This window comes from Lemur catta, chromosome 12 (genome assembly GCF_020740605.2).
Source record: "Lemur catta isolate mLemCat1 chromosome 12, mLemCat1.pri, whole genome shotgun sequence".
In the NCBI taxonomy this organism is placed as follows: domain Eukaryota; kingdom Metazoa; phylum Chordata; class Mammalia; order Primates; family Lemuridae; genus Lemur; species Lemur catta.
The window spans coordinates 63,129,668-63,149,094 of NC_059139.1; the positions used below are offsets into that span (position 1 = coordinate 63,129,668).

At 37.8% G+C, this 19,427-nt stretch overlaps 1 protein-coding gene across 1 annotated transcript in view; it reads right to left on the reverse strand.

Moving 5' to 3' along the window:
* FAM172A (family with sequence similarity 172 member A) overlaps positions 1 to 18,652 on the reverse strand; it is a 412,613-nt gene extending 393,961 nt beyond the window's left edge. The window contains exon 1 of the mRNA XM_045566294.1: positions 18,492 to 18,652. The gene's annotated coding sequence lies outside the window, so the exon portion shown is untranslated. The remainder of the gene's footprint in view (positions 1 to 18,491) is intronic.
* Between the last annotated feature and the right edge of the window lie 775 nt (positions 18,653 to 19,427).

Here is a 19,427-nt window from a genome sequence, read left to right on the forward strand (position 1 = left end):
ATGCCATCAAGGTTTCTTTCTTTTTTTTTTTTTTAAGACAAGGTCTTACTCTGTTGCCCAGGCTAGATTGGTGTCATCATACCTCACTGCAACCTCAAGCTCCTGGGCTCAAGCAATCCTCCTGCCTCAGTCTCCCTAGCAGCTGAGACTACAGGCACACACCACCACAACTGGCTAATTTTTCTATTTTTGGTAGAGACAGGGTCTTGCTCTTGCTCAGGCTGGTCTCAAACTCCTGGCCTCAAGCAATCTTCCCACCTTGGCCTCCCAAAGTGCTAGGATTACAGGCATGAGCCACCGCACCCCACCCCATCTAGGTTTCTGTAAGTACATTCGACGATTTCACACAGATCACCTAACAACGTAACTCTCAGAATATATCCCCCTGATTAAGTGATGTATGACTGTATTATAATTTTAGTAGCACTGCCTTTTAATAATTTCTTAGTTGGGGCAGTTTTTTCTAAGAACAATACTGACAGTCCAGTTCCATCTATTTAGTCAGAAATGTGGAGGTCCTTTTGGTGAGTAAACCATAGAAGACAGAAGCAATTATAGGAAAAAAGAATAAACGGGTATTGAGTAAACCTCAGTGCAGTTATATGTCAATAGAATTACATTACTAAAACCTGATTCTTTGCCTGTTTTGAAATGGTGCCAATATTTTGAATAAAAATTTATTACCTCAGAAGCTTTGACATCAGCTATTACAAAAGATAAACTATATTTTTGAAAACTTGAATTAAAAAATAATATTCTACAATCTTATTATTTTAAAGCACAACTACACACTTCTGAAAATGTCAACTGTCATTTATGTATTTTGCTTTGCTTGTTATACTTCCACAAGTTAGTATAATAAGTAAAATCTGACCTTGAAGATATACAAGTAATAAAAATTTTTTAAACCCTAGAATAAGGGGCTTACAAACAACTTATAAAGGAAAGGTGAGGGCTAAGAATTCAATTCAAAATAATCTGTCCCCTTGCTGCTAAAGGATGGGTTCATCTAGTCACAAAAAAAATATTTCCCACAGACAAATATCTGCCAATCTTTCAACATGACGCAAAAATGGGCTTGAATTCTAGGAAAAAAAATTTTACTTGTTTTTCCAAAATAAGGTGAGAAAGGAAAATACTGTAACAGCAGCCACTGGAGGGAGGACTTGATGTTAGAATGAGAAAAAAACAAGCAAAAAACATTTTATCTGGTGCTTTGTCTGAACACAACATTTTGTTAAACTCATTTGTATTTGTTTAAATGACAAATTTTGAAAATACTGCTTTTCGTTCATGAGAATTAAACTTTTTTTCACTAAAAAACAGATGTTGATTCAACTACGCTCACAAAGCATTAGCACCAATGTTTAGTTTCAGTATATATTTCAAGGTCTACACTTGATTTAAATTAAGTCTATATTTTGTTCATTTGAAATATTACCCACTAATTTTACTAGAGGACCTCAGGTACTATTTAGTCCCTAAATAAATACCTAAACTCTGACTATGGATAAATTTGGAAAGCTTTTAAAAAACCTGTGGCGTTACTCTTGATGTAGTTAAAGGGTTTTATTTTCTTTTTACTGAAGATACCCATATTTCAATAACTGTTTATTATTTATTTAAAACTAGTTTTATATACGCATACACCGGAAATCCCAAAGTAAGTTGCAAGCCTCCAGTGCTTGTCTTTTGCAGGTAACTAAGTATACGAAGATACTATTTAAAGCAAGATTAAAGACTTCAAACATAAAATCATAGAACTGGAAGAACATAGAAGCAAGATCTTTTACAATTAATTCCAGTTTCTACTGTGATAGCGGTTACATACTATACAATAGACATGGGCTGGTATAAAGTCCTGAAACAATTCCAAACGTAGCAATATCTTTTCCTTTTCTTTTAAAACAATTCTTTACACAGTGAATATTTTGGGAGTGACTTCTTATACTCAGGAATGTGATTTCATCAGTGAACCAGCAAAACTTTCATCCAGTTCCAAATAAGAACAATTCAGAAGGAAAAGCAAAAACTAAAATGTAGATAAAACTGAAATAAATTTACTGGAATAACATAGAAATCCATCTGACAAGAAATATAACTGAATAGGGAACACTTAAACTCAGAAAATAGGTTTGAAAAAAAGAATCAGTAACAACAGATACAGAAAGAACATAATTCAGACACTTGTACTAAAAGAAAATTTTAACAAATCAATTAAAATATGCTTTATCACACTATATCAAAGATATGTTTCTAAAATACTATAAGTTGATTTTTTTTTTTTTTTTTGACAAAGGGTCTTGCTCTGTTGCCTGGGCTACAGTGCAGTGGGATCAACATAGCTCACTACAACCTCAAACTCAGTATACTGCTATCTGTGGGTTTACATTTTTCATGTTACAGTATATTCCTTCAGTGCCTAGTTTGTTGACAGTTGTCATCATGAAAGGACATTGAATTTTATCAAATGCTTTTCTGAATCTATTGAGATTATGATATGGTTTTTGTCCTTCATTCTAGTGATGTCATGTATGACATGTACTGATTTTCATATGTCGAGCCATCCTTGCATCCCTGGGATAAATCACACTTTATCAAGGTATATTATCTTTTGGATGTGCTATAGGATTTGATTTGGTAGTATTTTGCTGAGGATTTTTGAGACATGTTCACTAGGAATATTGACCTGTAGTTTTTTTGTTGTTGTTGTTGCATCCTTGCCTGATGTGAGTATCAGGGTAATGCTGGCCTTGCAGAATAAATTTGAGAGAATTCTCTCCTCTTCAATTTTCTGGAATAGTTTGAAAACTGGTGTTAGGCCTTCTTTGCATGTTTGGTACAATTTGCCAGTGAAGCCATCTGATTCCTGGATTTTTCTTTGCTAGGAGCCTTTTCAATATTGTTTCGATTTCATTATTCATTATTGGTCTGTTCAAGTTTTGTATTTCTTCCTGATTCAAACTTGGTAGATTATATATGTCCACAAATTCATCCATTTCTTCTAGGTTTTTCAGTTTGTTAGTATACAGTTGTTCATAACAGTCTTTGATGATCTTTTGTATTTTTGTGATATCAGTTTTACTGTCTCCTTTTTCATTTCTGATCTTGTTTATTTGGGTCTTCTCTATTTTTTTTCTTGGTTACTCTAGCTGAAGTTTATTGATTTTGTTTATCTTTTCAAGTAATCCATTTTTTGTTTCATTGATCCTTTGTATTGTTTTTATAGGCTCTATTTTGTTTAGCACTCCAATGATTTTTATAATTTCTTTACTTCTACTAATTTAGGGTTTTCTACTTGCTTTTCTAGTTCCTTCAGATACATTATGAGATGGTTTATTTGGAATCTTTCTACATTTTTGATGTAGGTATTTGTTTATTGCTATAAACTTCCCTCTTAGCACTGCTTTTGCTGTATCCCATAGGTTTTGGTATGTTGTGCTTCAATTTTGTTTCACAAAATTTTTTAATTTCCTCCTTAATTTCTTCCTTGCCCCAGTGATCATTCCAGAGCATGTTGTTTCATTTCCATGCATTTGTACAGTTTCCGAAGTTCCTCTTGTTATTGATTTCTAGTTTTATTCTATTGTGATGTGAGAAGATACTTGATATGATTTTGATTTTTTTAGATTTGTTGAGACTTGTTTTGTATCCTAACATGGTCTATCCTGGAGAATGTTCCATGTGGTGATGAGAAGAATATGTATTCTGCATTTGTTGGATGAAATGTTCTGTAAATATCTGTTAGGTCCATTTGGTATAATGTGCAATTTAAATCCAATGTTTGTTAATTTTCTGTCTAGATGATTTATCTAATGCTGAGAGTGGGGTGTTGAAGTCCCCAACTATTATTGTGTTGGGCTCTCTCTCTCCCTTTAGATTTAATAATACTTGCTTGATATCTGAGTGTTCCAGTGTTAGGTACCTAGATGTTTAGAACTGTTATATCCTCTTGCTGATTTTATCCTTTATCATGATATAATGACCTTCTCTGTCTCTTTTTATTGTTTTTGACACAACATATGTTTTATCTGATGTAAGTATAGCTGCTCCTGCTCTTTGGTTCCTGTTTGCATGGAATATCTTTTTCCATCTCTTTATTTTAAGTATATATGTCTTAACAGGGGAGATGAGTTTTTCTGTAGACAACATATAGTTGGGTAATTTTTTTTATCCATTCAGTCAGCCTATATCTTTTAAAGTAGAAAGTGTAATCCATTTACATTCAAGGTTATGGATATGTGAGGGCTTATTCCTGTCATATTATTAACTTATTTCTGATTGTTTTGTATATCCTATGTTCCTTTCTTTCTCTTTTTGTTTATCATTGATGGTTTTCGGTAGTGTAAACATTTGATTCCTTTCTCTTCCCCATTTGTGTATTTGCTCTACCAGTGGGTTTTATACTTTTGTGTATTTTTACGATGGTAGATATCATCCTTTCACTTCTAGATTTAGGACTTCCTTAAGCATTTCTTGTAGCATCTTTACAGTGGTGAATTTCCTTAGTTTTTGCTTACCCAGGAAAGACTTTATTTCTCTTTCACTTATAAAGGGTAACTCTGCTAGGTGTAGTATCCTTGGCTGGCTTTTTTTCTTCGAGCACTTAGAATCTGTCATGACATTTAGTCCTCGCCTGTAAAGTTTCTGCTAAGAAATCCACTGTTAGTCTGATGGGGATTCTCTTATAAGTGACTAGATGCTTTTCTCTTGCTGTTTTTAGAATTCTGTCTTTGACTTTTTGATAGTGTGACTAAAATGTGAGGTGGAGAAGACCTTTTTGGGTTGTATCTCTTTGGGGATCTCTGAGTATCTTTGCATATCTAAATCTCGTTAGATATGGGAAGCTTTCAGCTATTATTTCATCATATAGGTTTTGTAACCCTTTCATTTCCTCTTCACCTTCTGGGACCCCCAAAACTTGACTATTTGGTTGCTTCATGGTGTCCCATATGTCCCATATGCTTTGTTCATTCCTTTTTATTCTTTTTTCTTTACTTTTGACTGACTGGGTTATTTCAAAAGATCTGTCTTAAGTCCTGAAACTCTTTCTTCTGCTTGTCTAGTCTATTATTGAAACTTTTCAGTGTATTCTGTATTTTGTTTCATGAATTCTTCAGTTCCAGAATTTCTGTTTGGTTCTTTTTTATGATGCTTATCCCTTTGGTAAATTTCTCATTCATATCTTGATATTTTTTTCTGTTTTTTTTTTCTTTGTATTATTTTCTCTGTATTTCTTTTATAGCTCACTGAGCTTCTTTAACATCAGTAGCTTGATTTCTTTAGACGGGTTTCATAAATTTTTTCATTAGAATCTGTTGCTGGAGAATTATTGTGTTCCTCTCAAGGTTTCATATTTCCTCAGTTTTTCATGTTTCCTGTATCCTTATGTTGATATCTGCCCATATGGTATAACAGTCCCTTCTTTCAATTTTTTGGCTTTGTTTTTGTAGGGGAGAATGTTTTCCTCAAGACATATCTGTGTTGTTGGTTGGGGAGGGCATTTGGGCTTTGATTGTGTGTGTGTGTGTCTGTGTGTGTGTAGTTTAGTCTCTGTCTGGTTTGTTCAGCTATAAACAGTGTCAGTAGTATCTGTGATTTCATCAGTGGTTTATGGTGTAGTTGTTGTTAGAGGTTGTAGTGAAGTTTTCCTGGGGACAAAGATGCTAGTCAAGCCTCTCACTGGGCCCCAAGGGTGGTAGCAGTGAGCTGAGCATACCAGGCCTTTGGTGCTAGGGTATCACGTACAGGCACCAGTGTTAGCAGGTCCAACAGGGCTGATTCACAGGCCTCCGTGCAGCTTTCTTGGGTGCCATCAGTGGCAGAGGGGGCCCAGGTGGCAGGCGGGTTCTCAGGCCCCTGGGCAGTAAGTGTGGCATGAACTATGGCAGTTGCAGTGGCAGGACTAGTATATGAGTTTCAAGCAGTCTGTGCTGGTGTTCGTAGTAGCTGCGACAGACTTGATGGGCTAGTCCCTAGACCCACAGGTAGCTAGGAGGATGGGTGCTTGCTGCGGTGGTAGCAGTAGGTTGGGTGTGCTCAACCTGAGGCCCCCGGGAGGAATGCTCGGGTGCCAATGGTGGTGGACTGGGTTCGGTGGTCCCCAGGCCCCGAGATGGTATTCTGAGGAACTGGGGGTTGGAGTTGGACTAAGCAGATCTCTTCTCAGGCCCCCCACCAGGTAGTACTTACAGGTGCTGGCAGTGATAGGCAGGAGTGGGGTGAACCCCAGGCTCAAGGCAAATGCCCCGGCGGAGGCAGCAACAGCTATACTGTAGCTGTGCTTCTATGGAAGATAGGGTTGCTTTCAGCAGCAGTAGTCATAGGCAGCAGCTGGGGAGCACACACTTCACTTGTGTTTTGGCTCTAGCTGAGGCAGCCCGCAGCAGCAGCTATTGTGCATAGGGGAGTTTGCCCTTGGGAGATCTAAAAATACACAGTGGCCTCACTGCTGGGGATAGCATGGTCTTTGCCAAGGGCTCCCGCCTCAGCCCTAGAAGCAGCAGTCAGCCATGGCAGGGAATGTCAATGGGGTTCCAGAGATGTGGACATGCAGGGACTATTAGGCCCCAGGCAGGACACGGTCTGGTGGAGGCCAGGCTCTCAATATGGTGACTTTTTGTAGTTGCTTAGGTCTCAGGATGTGTGTAGGAAACAGCTTGAGTTCCTTCTCTGGAGCAGTGCCATGCACATTCTCTAGGCAGCTCCCTATGTTACTTGTGGGGCCTATGAAGATCTAGGGGTTTTCCATGGCTAGGGTTCAGGAGTCCATGGTGGGAAGCACTTGGGGTCACTTACTTAACCTTTCCCTGCACTGGGGAGCCTTTCCAGGATCCCAGCCCACCCCAGCTGAGCAGGCTGCCTCACTTCCCTCTCCTTTGTTTTGAGGTGTTTCCTGTCACTTCTCTGTTGAATGCCAGTGCTCTCTCTTAGATGATCTATTAAAAATGTGATTACTCACTATTTTGGTTCTAATTTGTGGAGGAGGCACGTACCAGATGCCTCTAGTCAGCCATCTTAAAGCTTCTCTTTATTTACACAGACTTTAAATATGTTACAGACCTTGGAAAATTAGCTCATAAATGGCAAAAAGAAGAACCATAAAATTTCAAACCACATTAAATAGTGTAAAAGCATTTGAGTACAACAAATTCTGACATTTTCAACTCTGGTTTTCCATTCTGGACATTTGATGTCCCAATGCCAGATAAACAGATGTGAGTAGAAAAATCATGGACTGAAATGTAATGAAGAAATAAAGTTTGTTCCTATTAAGCCCTAATCCTCTCCCTAGAATTCAGAAGCAATATGGAAAAGTCAATTCCAGGACTGCAGAACTAAGGGCAAAGAACCAAAAGTTAGCATGTAAAACCCTCTGGGCACTTCTCAGCAATCTATAATTTCCTAAGCATTTAATGCAGAGCGTACTGGTTACCAATGTGTTCAAAGCTCACTTTATAATAAATTTATGCCCAAAGCTAATCAAATACTAGATATTATGTACCCTATCCACATCTTAATTCTCCATTGCATTTTAGTGACTAACAGCTAATTATAAAAACCACCCATGCAGTTACTTATCAAATCATACCTGGTATCAAAAGAAGGGAACATACTCAACTCAAAGTTCTCTAACCCAGAGAAGTGACTTCCCTGAGAGAAAACAAATTATCAGACTAGATAAGAGTGATGAGTACAAATACACTGGGTGATCAGTACAAAATCAAAACCTGTCTGATCTGTACATGATGCTTAAGGCAATGTACATACAAATTAGAGAGAAAAAAGTAAAACTATCCCTAATTGCATTTTATCTATTTACATTTTTTAAATCTCACAGAAATTACAAAACAACTACTATTGCTAACATATAAATTTAACAAGGTAGCAGGACAAAGAGTAAATACACAAAAATTAACTCTGTGTATGTATGTGTCAGAAAATATGGAAAAATCCACTTCAGTGGTGCCAAAAAACTTAAAATACCTAGGAATAAATCTAACAGAAGACATCTAAGACTGTTACACTAAAAACTACTTTGTTGACAGAAATTAAAGAATACCTAAGTAAATGGAAAGAAATACCATATGCATGCACTAGAAAATCCAATATTTTTAAGGTGGTGATTCTCCCCAAAATGATTTTTATACAACACAATCCCACTCAGAATCACAGCAAGCTATTTTGTGGACACTGGTAAGCTAATTCTAAAATTTTTATAGAAATGCAGAAGACATAGAATAATCAAAGGAAATTTCATAACAGAACAAAGTGGAAGATGTACCCTACCTAATTTCAAGACTTACCATAAAGCAATAGTAATCAAAACAGTTTGATATTGATCAAAAGACAAATATATACATCAAAGAAGCAGAGTCTAAAAATATATCAACACATATAAGGCCAATTGATTTCTGACCAAGGTGAAAGGCACTTTAACAGGAGGAATGTCTTTTCAATAAATAATGCTGTTTGACTGAATACATGTATGGAGGAAGATAAAAATCAACCCTCACCTCACACCACACACAAAAATTAACTCAAAATAGATGACAGATCTGAATTTTACACTAAAACTATAAAATATTTGGAAGAAAACTTATGAGAAAATCTTTGCAAACTTGGAGCAGGCAATGTTTTCTCAGCTAGAACAAAATAGCAAAAACTAACAAATCATTTTTAAAAATTGATAAGATTCTATTCATGAAAATTAAAAATATTTGCTCTTCAAAAGATAACATTAAGATAATGAATGCCACTGATTTGTATACGTTGATTTTATAATCTGAGACTTTGCTGAATTTATTTATCAATTCCAGTGGTCTCATATACAAATCAGTAGCATTCATATATGCCAACAGGTGAGCTGAGAACCAAATCAAAGACGCAATACCTTTCACAATAGCAACAAAGAAAATAAAACACTTACTAATATATTTAACTAAGGAGGTGAAAGACCTCTACAGGAACTACACAACACCGAGAAAGGAAATAGCAGAGGATGAAAACAAATGGAAAACCATACCATGCTCGTAGAAGACCCCATATAGCCAAAGTAACCTTAAGCAAAAAGAACAAATTGGGAGGCATCAATTTACCAGACTTCAAGCTATACTACAAGGCTATAATAACAAAAACAGCACTGGCACAAGAACAGAGACATAAACCAATGGACCAGAACAGAGAACCCAGATGTAAAACCATCTACCTACAGCCAACTGATCTTTGGCAAAACAGGCAACAATGCACACTGGGGAAAAGAAGCCCTAATCAATAAATGGTGCTGGGAAAATTGGATAGCCACGTGCAGAAAGACTGAAACAGGATCCGCACCTCCCATATCTCACAAAAATCAACTCGTGATGGATAACAGATTTAAACCTAAGGCATGAAACTATAAAAATTCTAGAAGAAAATGTTGGAAAAACTCTTATATAAGACATCAGCCTGGGCAAAGAATTTATGAAGACCGCAAAAGCAATCACAGCAACAACAAAAATAAAGAAATGGGACCTGATCAAATTAAAAAAGCTTCTGCACAGCCAAGGAAACAATCATTAGAGCGAATGGACAACCTACAGAATGGGAGAAAATATTTGCATGCTCTACATCTGATAAAGGGCTGATACGCAGAATCTGCAAAGAACTCAAGCAAATCACCAAGAAAAAAATCAAACAACCCCATTAAAAAGACTTGAACATAAACTTTTCAAATGAAGATAGACCAATGGCCAGCAAACATTAAAAATGTTCAACATCTCTAATCATAGGGGAAATGCAAATCAAAACCACAATGAGATATCACCTAACTACAGAGAGAATGGCTTATATCAAGAAGTCCCAAAACCACAAATGTTGGCATGGATGCAGAGAGACAGGAACACTCACTCATACACTGCTGGTGGGACTGCAAACTAATACAACCTCTATGGAAAGTAGTATGGAGATACCTCAAAGAACTAAAAGTAGAACTACCATTTGATCCAGCAATCCCACCACTAGGTATTTACTCAAAGGAAAAAAATATATTGTATAAAAATGATACCTGTATTCAAATGTTTATAGCAGCACAATTCACAACTGCAAAGATGTGGGAACAACCCAAGTGACCATCGATACATGACTAATTTAATAAAATGTGGTATATGGAGTACTACTGAGCCATGAACTAATACCTCTTACATTATCCTGGATGGAGCTGGAGGCCATTCTTCTAGGTAAAGTATCACAAGAATGGATAAACAAACACTACATGTACTCATCATTTAATTGGAACTAATCAATCAATACTTACGTGCACATAAGGAAATAATATTTCATCAGAAATCAAGCAGGTGGGAGGGCGGAAGAGGGGATGGGTAAATTCATACCTAGTGTATAATGCACACTATCTGAGAGATGAGCACGCTTATAACTTCGACTTAGATGGTACTGAAGCAATTTATGTAACCAAAACATTTGTACCCCCATTATATCCTGAAATTTAAAAACTAATAATATAAAAAAATAAAATACAATAAATTTTTAAATTAAAAAAAATGAAAAAACCACCACAGACTGGGAGAAAATATTTGAAATATATATATCAGAAAAAATGACTTGTATCCAGGTTATATAAAGAATCCTGTCCAGGCACAGTGGCTCATACTTGTAATCCTAACACTTTGGGAGGCCAAGGTTGGAGGATCCCTTAAGGACAGAATTCGAGACCAGCCTGAGTGAGAGTGAGATCCTCATCTCTACAAAAAATAGAAAAATCATCCAGAAGTGGTGGTGCACACCTGTAGCCCCAGCTATTCGAGAGGCTGAGGCAAGAGGATTTCTTCAGCCCAGGAGTTTGAGAGTACAGTGCGCTACGACCACACTACTACACTCTAGCCTGCGCAACAGAGCAAGACTCTGTCTCAAAAAAAAAATAATTCTTACAACTCCATAATAAGACAAACATTTTTAAACGAACAAAATTTTACAATAAGCACAAGATTTGAACAACTACTCCAAAAAAAACACATACAAATGACCAATGAGAAATGTCATGAGGAAACATTTAGGGAGGTGATGAAATATTCATTATCTTAACTGTGATGATAGTTTCAAGTATGTATGCCAAAACATACCAAATTATATACTTTAAATATGTGCAGTTTATTGTACTTCATTTATACCTTAATAAAATCATAACAGATAAAATTCAGTAGACTTAAAATATTTAAATATGGTAATCAGCATAACTTATTCTCTTCCTAAAATCTTTATATGTTATGATAGCACCCATTTTATGGAGAATGATATACAATAAGGGTAAGAAAAATATGAGAAATATATAAACTACTATTTGAGGAGGGATTATTTATTACATTTCAGCCAAACCTTATTATTTATTCCAAGAAAGATTAGGAAATATACGCAAATACAAAAATAACCTAAATATCACAAATATTTGGCTTTCAGTGTATTTGCAACTGCTATTAAGGAATTCATAAGACTATAAACTAGAAAAATAGCTCTAAATATTGAACCTTCAAACAGTCATATACTTTCTAAATAAATTAGAAATAATTAAATTTCTAATCCTACTTCTCTAGTCAACTGAGCAATATTTACACACATGGAGAGAAAAAAAAACTTAAGCTGATGTTCAACAAGTGTCTAATAACTTCTAGAGGTTTAAAGGGCTTGAGAATAGATACACATGTGATATTTCAGGCCTTTAAAAGCTCTAACACTAATGACCTTTATTGAATCAATGGCACCAGCCTACACTTTGCTACCATTCATCTATTCATTCACTTAATAAAAATGTATTAGGTGTCTCAAACGCATCAGATTCTGTGTTTGACAGACGTGACACCAAAAGGCAGTGGAACCTATGGTTAAAACAATTCACTCTGGGGCCAGAATGCCTATGCTTAGATTTTAACTCTGCCACCTATTCAATGCACTACCTGAGGAATGTTACTTTACCTACTTTATAACTGTGAAGTAAAAGGTTAACTCAGCAGGCTTGGGTTGTTCAAAGCCTGCACATTCCAAAGAAAGGACTGGTCCTTCATTGGCTCCTGGGAGATAACCCATAAACCATTGGCATATCATACCCGATAAAAGTGTGTTTGTATAACTGATGCCTTGGGGCATGCATATAGTTTATAATAATAATGTGATTTATGACAAATATGTTTTTGTTCATTTGGGGTCCTGAGACAGGCTATATCAGTTTGACCTCTGAGGGCACTGGAGATTGAGTAGTTAAGGCCAGTTAAATGGGCATTCTATGCCCATGTGACTGACCCAAAATAAAAACCCTGAATACCAAAGTTCAGAGGAGCTTCCCTAGCTGGTAACGATTTGCATGTGTTGCCACACACAGTGGCTGGGAGAATTAGCATTTTCCATATGACTTTACTGGGAGAAGACAACTGAAAGCTAATGTCTTGGCCCTCCTGAATTTTGCCCTATGTACCTTTTCCATTTTCTGATTTCTAATTTGTATCCTTTCACCATAATAAATGATAACCATGAAAATATAGCTTTCCTTAGTTCTGTGAATCCTTCCAGCAAATCATCCAACCTGAGGGCATCTTGAGGACCCTCACCACAGTAACTTTATTTCTACATCCGAATAATGCATTTAGTATTAGTTCCTACTTAAAGGACAGCTGTAGGGATCAAATCAATTATATTAATAAACGTAAAGTGCTTGGAACAGAATCCAGCACATAATGTTTGCTGCTTCTCATGTTGGTACAAAAATAAGTTGTCCTAACCAAATGAATATAGCTTGGTCTAGTGATAGAGGACATTAAATAATTAAATTGCAAGTGCTAAAAAATTATGCATAATTCTTTTTTCTTGTCAGCAAGGCTGCAGTACAGTGGCATGGTCATAGCTCACTGCAACTTCAAACTCCTGGGCTCAAGAAATCCTCTGCCTCAACCTCCTGAGGAGCTAGAACTATAGGCACACAATACCGCACCCAGCTACACTTTTTGTTGTTGCTGTAGAAACAGGATCTCACTGTGTTGCTCAGGCTGTTCTCAAACTCCTGGGCTCAAGGGATCCTCCCACCTCGGCCTCTCAAAGTGCTAGGATTACAGGCCTGAGCAACTGCATCTTGCCAAATTATGCATAATTTATCAAAGGAACAGAAAGTATTATTTCCTTCTCTCCTATCCTCAACATCATTGTCTTCATTTAGGCTCTCATCATCTCTTATCTCTTAACTGGACTGTTGGAGTATCCTTATAACAGCATAATCCTTGTAAGATTCTCAGATATCACCATAACCATTACCATCACGGATCCAACTTAATATTCCTTCAACCTCATTCCACACTCTTAGAGCCATTCCCACATATGGCCTCCTGATTTATATAGATATAAACTGGCAAAAATCAGCCAGTTATTTTGGTGTGTATCACATATTCTCATGGTTTTCAATTTTTAGCCTCACTATCTGGGGCCTGTTTGGACTCCACTCTGGTTATAGGTCCAACAGTAATGAAAGGCCATCAGAATAGGACAAGACAAAGATCTGCAGTTCTTTGTAAGGCAACTACCTCAGGGGAGGCCACTACAGGTTCTTTAAGCCAGTAAAGACTAACCTCCTTAGAAGGAATAGAAGGGCTGCTTCTATAGAATTTAGAGACTCAAGGTGCCTAGCTTCATCAGAATCTGTCCATACCTACTTATCCCAATTGTAAAGGTCCAAATCCTTCTTATGAGGTAGAATTCAATTTGTGCTATTATTCAGTCACTAACAGGAGTTGTTTCCTAGAAATCTTATTAATGCAACCATAAGAAATAAAGGGTTTCATTTGAGGCAGGAATAGACACAAATTTTGGTACCTAGAAGTATAGTGCTGCCATACTAAAAATGTAAAATGTGACAGTAGCTTTGGAACCAGGCAGAGAACTCTGAGAAGAGAGTTACAAAAAACATAAAATGCCCTAAACAACCTGTTAATAGAAGATACAGTTCCTTAATAAGACTGTGGGTGAGACCCTGCAAGAAACTGAAGTAAATGCTCTCAGGAACTGAAGAAAGGAGGATCCTTGTTAAATAATGGCAGAAAGTTTGGCAACATTGTCCCATGTAGTTATTTATGAAATTAGAAAATTTACCAAATAAAGTAATTATTCTAGCTAAAGATATTTCCAACAGAGTGTTGAATGTGCCACCTGGTTTGTTTTGTTTTATTTTGCTACTTACAGTAAAATGTGAGAAGTGAGAGATAAATTAATCAAAGACTGTTAAACAAAACAGAGTCAAGATTTGCTCTGCAAAAGACACTGTCAAGAGGATAAGAAGATAAGCCCCAGACTAAGAGAAAATATTTGAAAAAGATACATCTGTAGTCTGTTATCCAAAATACACAAAGAACTCTTCAAACTTAACAATAAGAAAACAACCAACCAATTAAAAAATGAGCAAAAGGCATGAACAGACACTTCACCCCCAAAAAATATACAGATGGCAAATAAGGGTATGAAAAGCAGCTTAACAATATATGTCATAAGGGAATCGTAAATTAAAACGACAATGAAATACTACTACACACCTATTAGAATGGCCAAAACCCAAAACGATGACAACAAATGCCAATGAGATGGAGAACAACAAGAACTCTCATTCATTGCAAAATGGTATGGCCACTGTGGAAGACAGTTTGGCAGTTTCTTATAAAATTAAACATATTCTTACCATATGATCCAGAAATCACACCCTTAGTATTTACCCAAAGGAGTTGAAAACTTATATCTACACAAAAATGTGCACATGGATTTAGCAACTTTATTCATAATGCCAAAAATTAAAATCAACCAAGATGTCCTTCAGTGGTGAGTAGATAAATAAAATGCAGTCCATCCAGTCAATGAAATATTATTCAGTGCTAAAAAGAAATTCACTAGCAGGCCATGAAGGAACTTTAAACACATTTAGTCTGTTTATGTGTTGCTATTACACAGAACTTGAGATTGGATAATTTATAAAGAAAAGAAGTTTATTTGGCTCACAATTATGGAGGCTGGAAAGTCCAAGAAACATGACACCAGCATCTGGTGGGCTTCCGGTGAGGGCCTTGCACAACATCATAACATTGCAGAAAAGTGGAAGGGAAGGTGAGCACATGTCAAAGAAACCAAACACTAGAGGCAAACCCGCTTTATAACAATCCACCCTAACGGGAACTAATTCATTCCCATGAGAACTAATCCGACCTCTTGAATTTACCCACTGCAACACCAACCTGCCCATGAGGGCGGAGCTCCCCAGACCCAAATGCCTCTTAAAGGCACCACCTCTTAATACTGTTACTTTGGGGATTAGGTTTCAACATGAGTTTCAGAAAGGATAAGCCTTCAAACCATAGCAGGAGACAATCTGAAAAAGCTACATATTGTAATGAGTCCAACTATATGATATTCTGGAAAAGGCAAAACTATGGAGACAGTAAAAAAAAAAAATCAGTGGTTGCTAGGGTTTGAGGGGAGGAAGAGATGAATACGTGGAGAAAAGAATGTTTAGAACAGTGAAACTATTTTGTATGATACTAGTATGGTAGATACGTGTCATTATACATTTGTCAAAACCCTTAGGATGTCCAACACCAAGAATGTATACTAACATGAACTATGGACTTTGGGTGATAATGATGTGCCAATGTAGGTTCACTGACTGTAACAAATGAGTCACCCTGATACAGGATGTTGATAGTTGGGGGAGGTTGTGCATGTGTCAGGGCAGGAATATAAGGGAACTCTCTGTATATTCTGCTCCATTGTGCTATGAACCTAAAAGTGCTTTTTTAAAAAGTCTATTTTTTAAAAAAAAATTCTTTCCAGAAGGCAAATGATGCTAAAATTAAGAAATGACTTCTGAGCAAAGATCAAATCCAGAGCGTTACCAAGAAAACATGGTCCAAAGATGAAGCTGAGTGCATACCTCTAAAATTTTTGTTCAAACTCAAAAATATTAAAGGTGGTGCCTCAGAGTGCTAGTAAGTACATAATTCAATATTTTCAGTATTAAGGGTTGACCTGACTGAAAGCCCTTCTTCATTTCAAGAGAGAAAGAGAGTGAGAGCAAGAGAGAAAAACATTGTATTTTTAATTAAAACAGTTAAAAACACAAACACATATGCTTTTTTGATAAAAATAATTATACAAGTTTCTTGTTGAGAAAAAATATCCAGAATAAATGACGTAGTTTTAAATAGTTTGTTTTCAATGATGAAACTGAAATATCTAGTTTCTTAGCAGTCCTTGTAGTATTCCTAACACAGATAAAATTTTGACCATTACTGTTTCAAAGTAATTATTACTCACTGTTTCAAAGTAATTATTATGCATGAACAATGATACTCTAATCACAACCACTTGTCAAGTACATTAGCACAAACTGATTTAATATATTGGCCACCTAGAAAAAAGTAGGAAAGGACCCCATAAGAATAGGATCCAGATCCAAAATGCTTTGCTGTTACAGGGAAGAGCCCCAAAAGGTCTCCAGTAAAACCAACTTTCTTGGGTCCTAGAACCAAACTCAGAGCCATGCTGTTAAAAGTTCAGGCCAGAATCCAACCTACAGAACAAACCCCACTGCTACCTTGACAGCAGCTTAAAGGAAGTCACTGGAGAACAGTGGGTAAAAGAATCTAATTTATAGCGCAAGCCACTACTCAGTATGCACCAAATGTCAGACTGCAATCATCATAGGTATACAGAAAGAATAAAAAAGGTACAGCATAGCCACAAAAAGGAAAAAAAAATGTACCCAGGCTAAAGTTTGCATAATGAAGGAATCAAAAATCTGAATGCCTACAGGCATCAGAAAGTTCACAGTAAAAACAGGCAGTGAGGCCTGTAAGTCATAATCTCATGCTGAATGAATAGAGGAGACTGCAGCAAACTGGAAAACGCACAGCTCATCTCAAGGGAGTTGCTACTTGCCCCACTGCTCCCCTACAGAATGAAGTCACAGCAAGACTGGAACTACATATTTTTCAGAAGAAACCAAAAAACAGTATTTTGACTTAAATTACCTGGAAAGTAATTTTTAAAAATGTAGAGATTTAGAAGCCCACTTAGCCTAAGGGTCTCCAACTTTCAAACTCTGCAGCGCTCACTCCCTCACTTCATTCAGCTCTCCAGTGTCCCCTTAATCAGAGAGGCTGAGCTTGACCACTCTATCTAAAATGGCATCCTCTGTCATTCCCTCTCCTTTTAATTTGCTTTACTTTTCTTCATAGTTCTCACCACTACTTGTTATATATTTACTTGTTAATTATCCTTATCCACCGGCTAGAATGAAAACCTCAGGAGCACAAGGTCTTTCTGTTTTGTTCACTACTATCTTCCCAGCACTTGGAATGCTACCTGGCACGCTGAAGGTAGGTAGTAAATATCTGCTAAATGAATGAACAGATGATGCTTATGGCTTCATAGATCATAGTTCCCTCTTGGCAGCGGCCACAGCCTCAAAGTCATCCAGAGCATCCCTAAACCTTCAGTGTAGGCTTCACCGGTTAAGTGGAATATCTAGTTAAAAAGTCTGAAAGAAGCCTGGTACTAGCCCTGACACTGAGACTTTAACTAACATGTCAAAAAAATGCTCCCTGACTCAGTTTCTAAACACACTTAACGAATACAGCATATTAGCCCCTCATAAAGTGCGATAAAGAATATAGCTTGATACTGCTTTAAGACAAAAAAATGCCATGTACTGCACATCAAACACCACATTTCACCTATTTCGATAAACATTACTAGGCACTTGCAGACAAAAACTACAGAATTTTCCCTCTACAACTTTTCTGAGGATTTGTAGGAAATGGACAAATGGACAATGTATGTCATTAAATAGTTTGGCAGAAACGTAAGCAACCACTTACTTGGCCCAATAGATACACACCCTGGAGCAGTAGAAAAACGTTAAATACCTGGATGAGGGAGAGAGAAGACTGCCACTCAACTGTATTTTCAAAGTCAAAGGTATTCAACTCAGAATTCACACTGCATCCCAGGGAAACGTCCCACAAGCGCCCATGCATGTTACAAGTTTTGACAGCATTTTATAACTGCACTTTATCTTCTGCAGTGGATGACTTCTGGTTGGCAACTGATAACTCTCTTTTGTAGAAAATAATCTTTAGCCAAAGAAGCTCAGTATGTCCCCTCCCGACAAAGCGGAGGAGGGCCCATTACTCTAAAGTCTCTAGGAGCAACCAGAACCCCACACGCCCAGATATGAGGAGAGTCATCCAGGGAACACACGTCTCGCTCCCGCCTCGGCAGTGGAAATGGCCAGTGGAACCTGCCCATCAGCGGAGTCCGGGACGCGGGTCAGAGGTGTCCGCTGTGAACGTTTCTGACAGCGTCGGGTCCGGGGGCCAGAGACCCGCCCCGCCCGAGACCGAGCCAGGCCAGCCCCCTCCTCGGATTCCGACCCAGGCCTGCCCCTGGAGCTCACATCCCGCAAACGCAGGTCCTACCTGAGCTCTGCCCCCAGCTACAGGGCTGAGGGGGTAGGCGGGAGGAGGCGTGGCCTTCCAGCTCGCCAGTCCAACTCCCTCGTGCGTTTGTTATGACTCTCCCTCTCGGGATCCGCGCCCCGACCAAGTTCGAGTTGCACTTCCGGGGTCTGCGGGCGACTGAAACGTCAATACGCATGCGACGGCGCAGCGGCGACAACCCGGAAGTGGGCGTGGCGTGGCGCCGGGGCCTGCTCGTGCCCCGTTAGGTGGGCTGGGAGAGAGGGCCCTGGGGATTCAGGGCGGTCTTCTTTGCTGGCGGGCCCTGCTCGCCCGTCCTTAAGGCTGCCTGGGTAACTTTAGAGCAGGAGGCCATCCTGAAGCCTTGTTCTCCAAGCGGATATTTTAAAAACCATTTTAGGGATGTGTTACAGGGGATTCCTCACTCCCATACTGATGGTTTGTTTACCTGGCTTTATCCTGCCCATTCAACTCCAGTAAAGCAAGGATGTCCATATTTGGAAGATTAAATTTACCTCTAAATTCTGACATGTAAAATAGGAAGTTAATACTAGCATCCTAATAAAAATTGAAAATTTTCTCGTTACCATGCTTGACTCAAATGGGAATCTTAATGGGTGTTAATGTTCTGTTTTTCCAGAAACAGGTTTGAAAGGGTGGATCCAGGACAAGAGATGGCAGCAACTAACTTTTAATTTTTAGATGCGTTTATTCCAGTTATTCCACAACTGTTAATTTAATGAAAAACCTAACCAAGGTTCTGGGGACACTAAGTTCCTGAGTTAGATATCGTTTTCCCCTCAGGCAGCTGAGGGGAAGGAAGGTTTGGTGGCTGACAAGTTAACCAACAGTTTTAATATTCTTCAGAGAGGAGATCCCAAACTACTCTAAAGTATACTTCACTCTCACACCATGTGTACTTTTTAATCTCAGTTC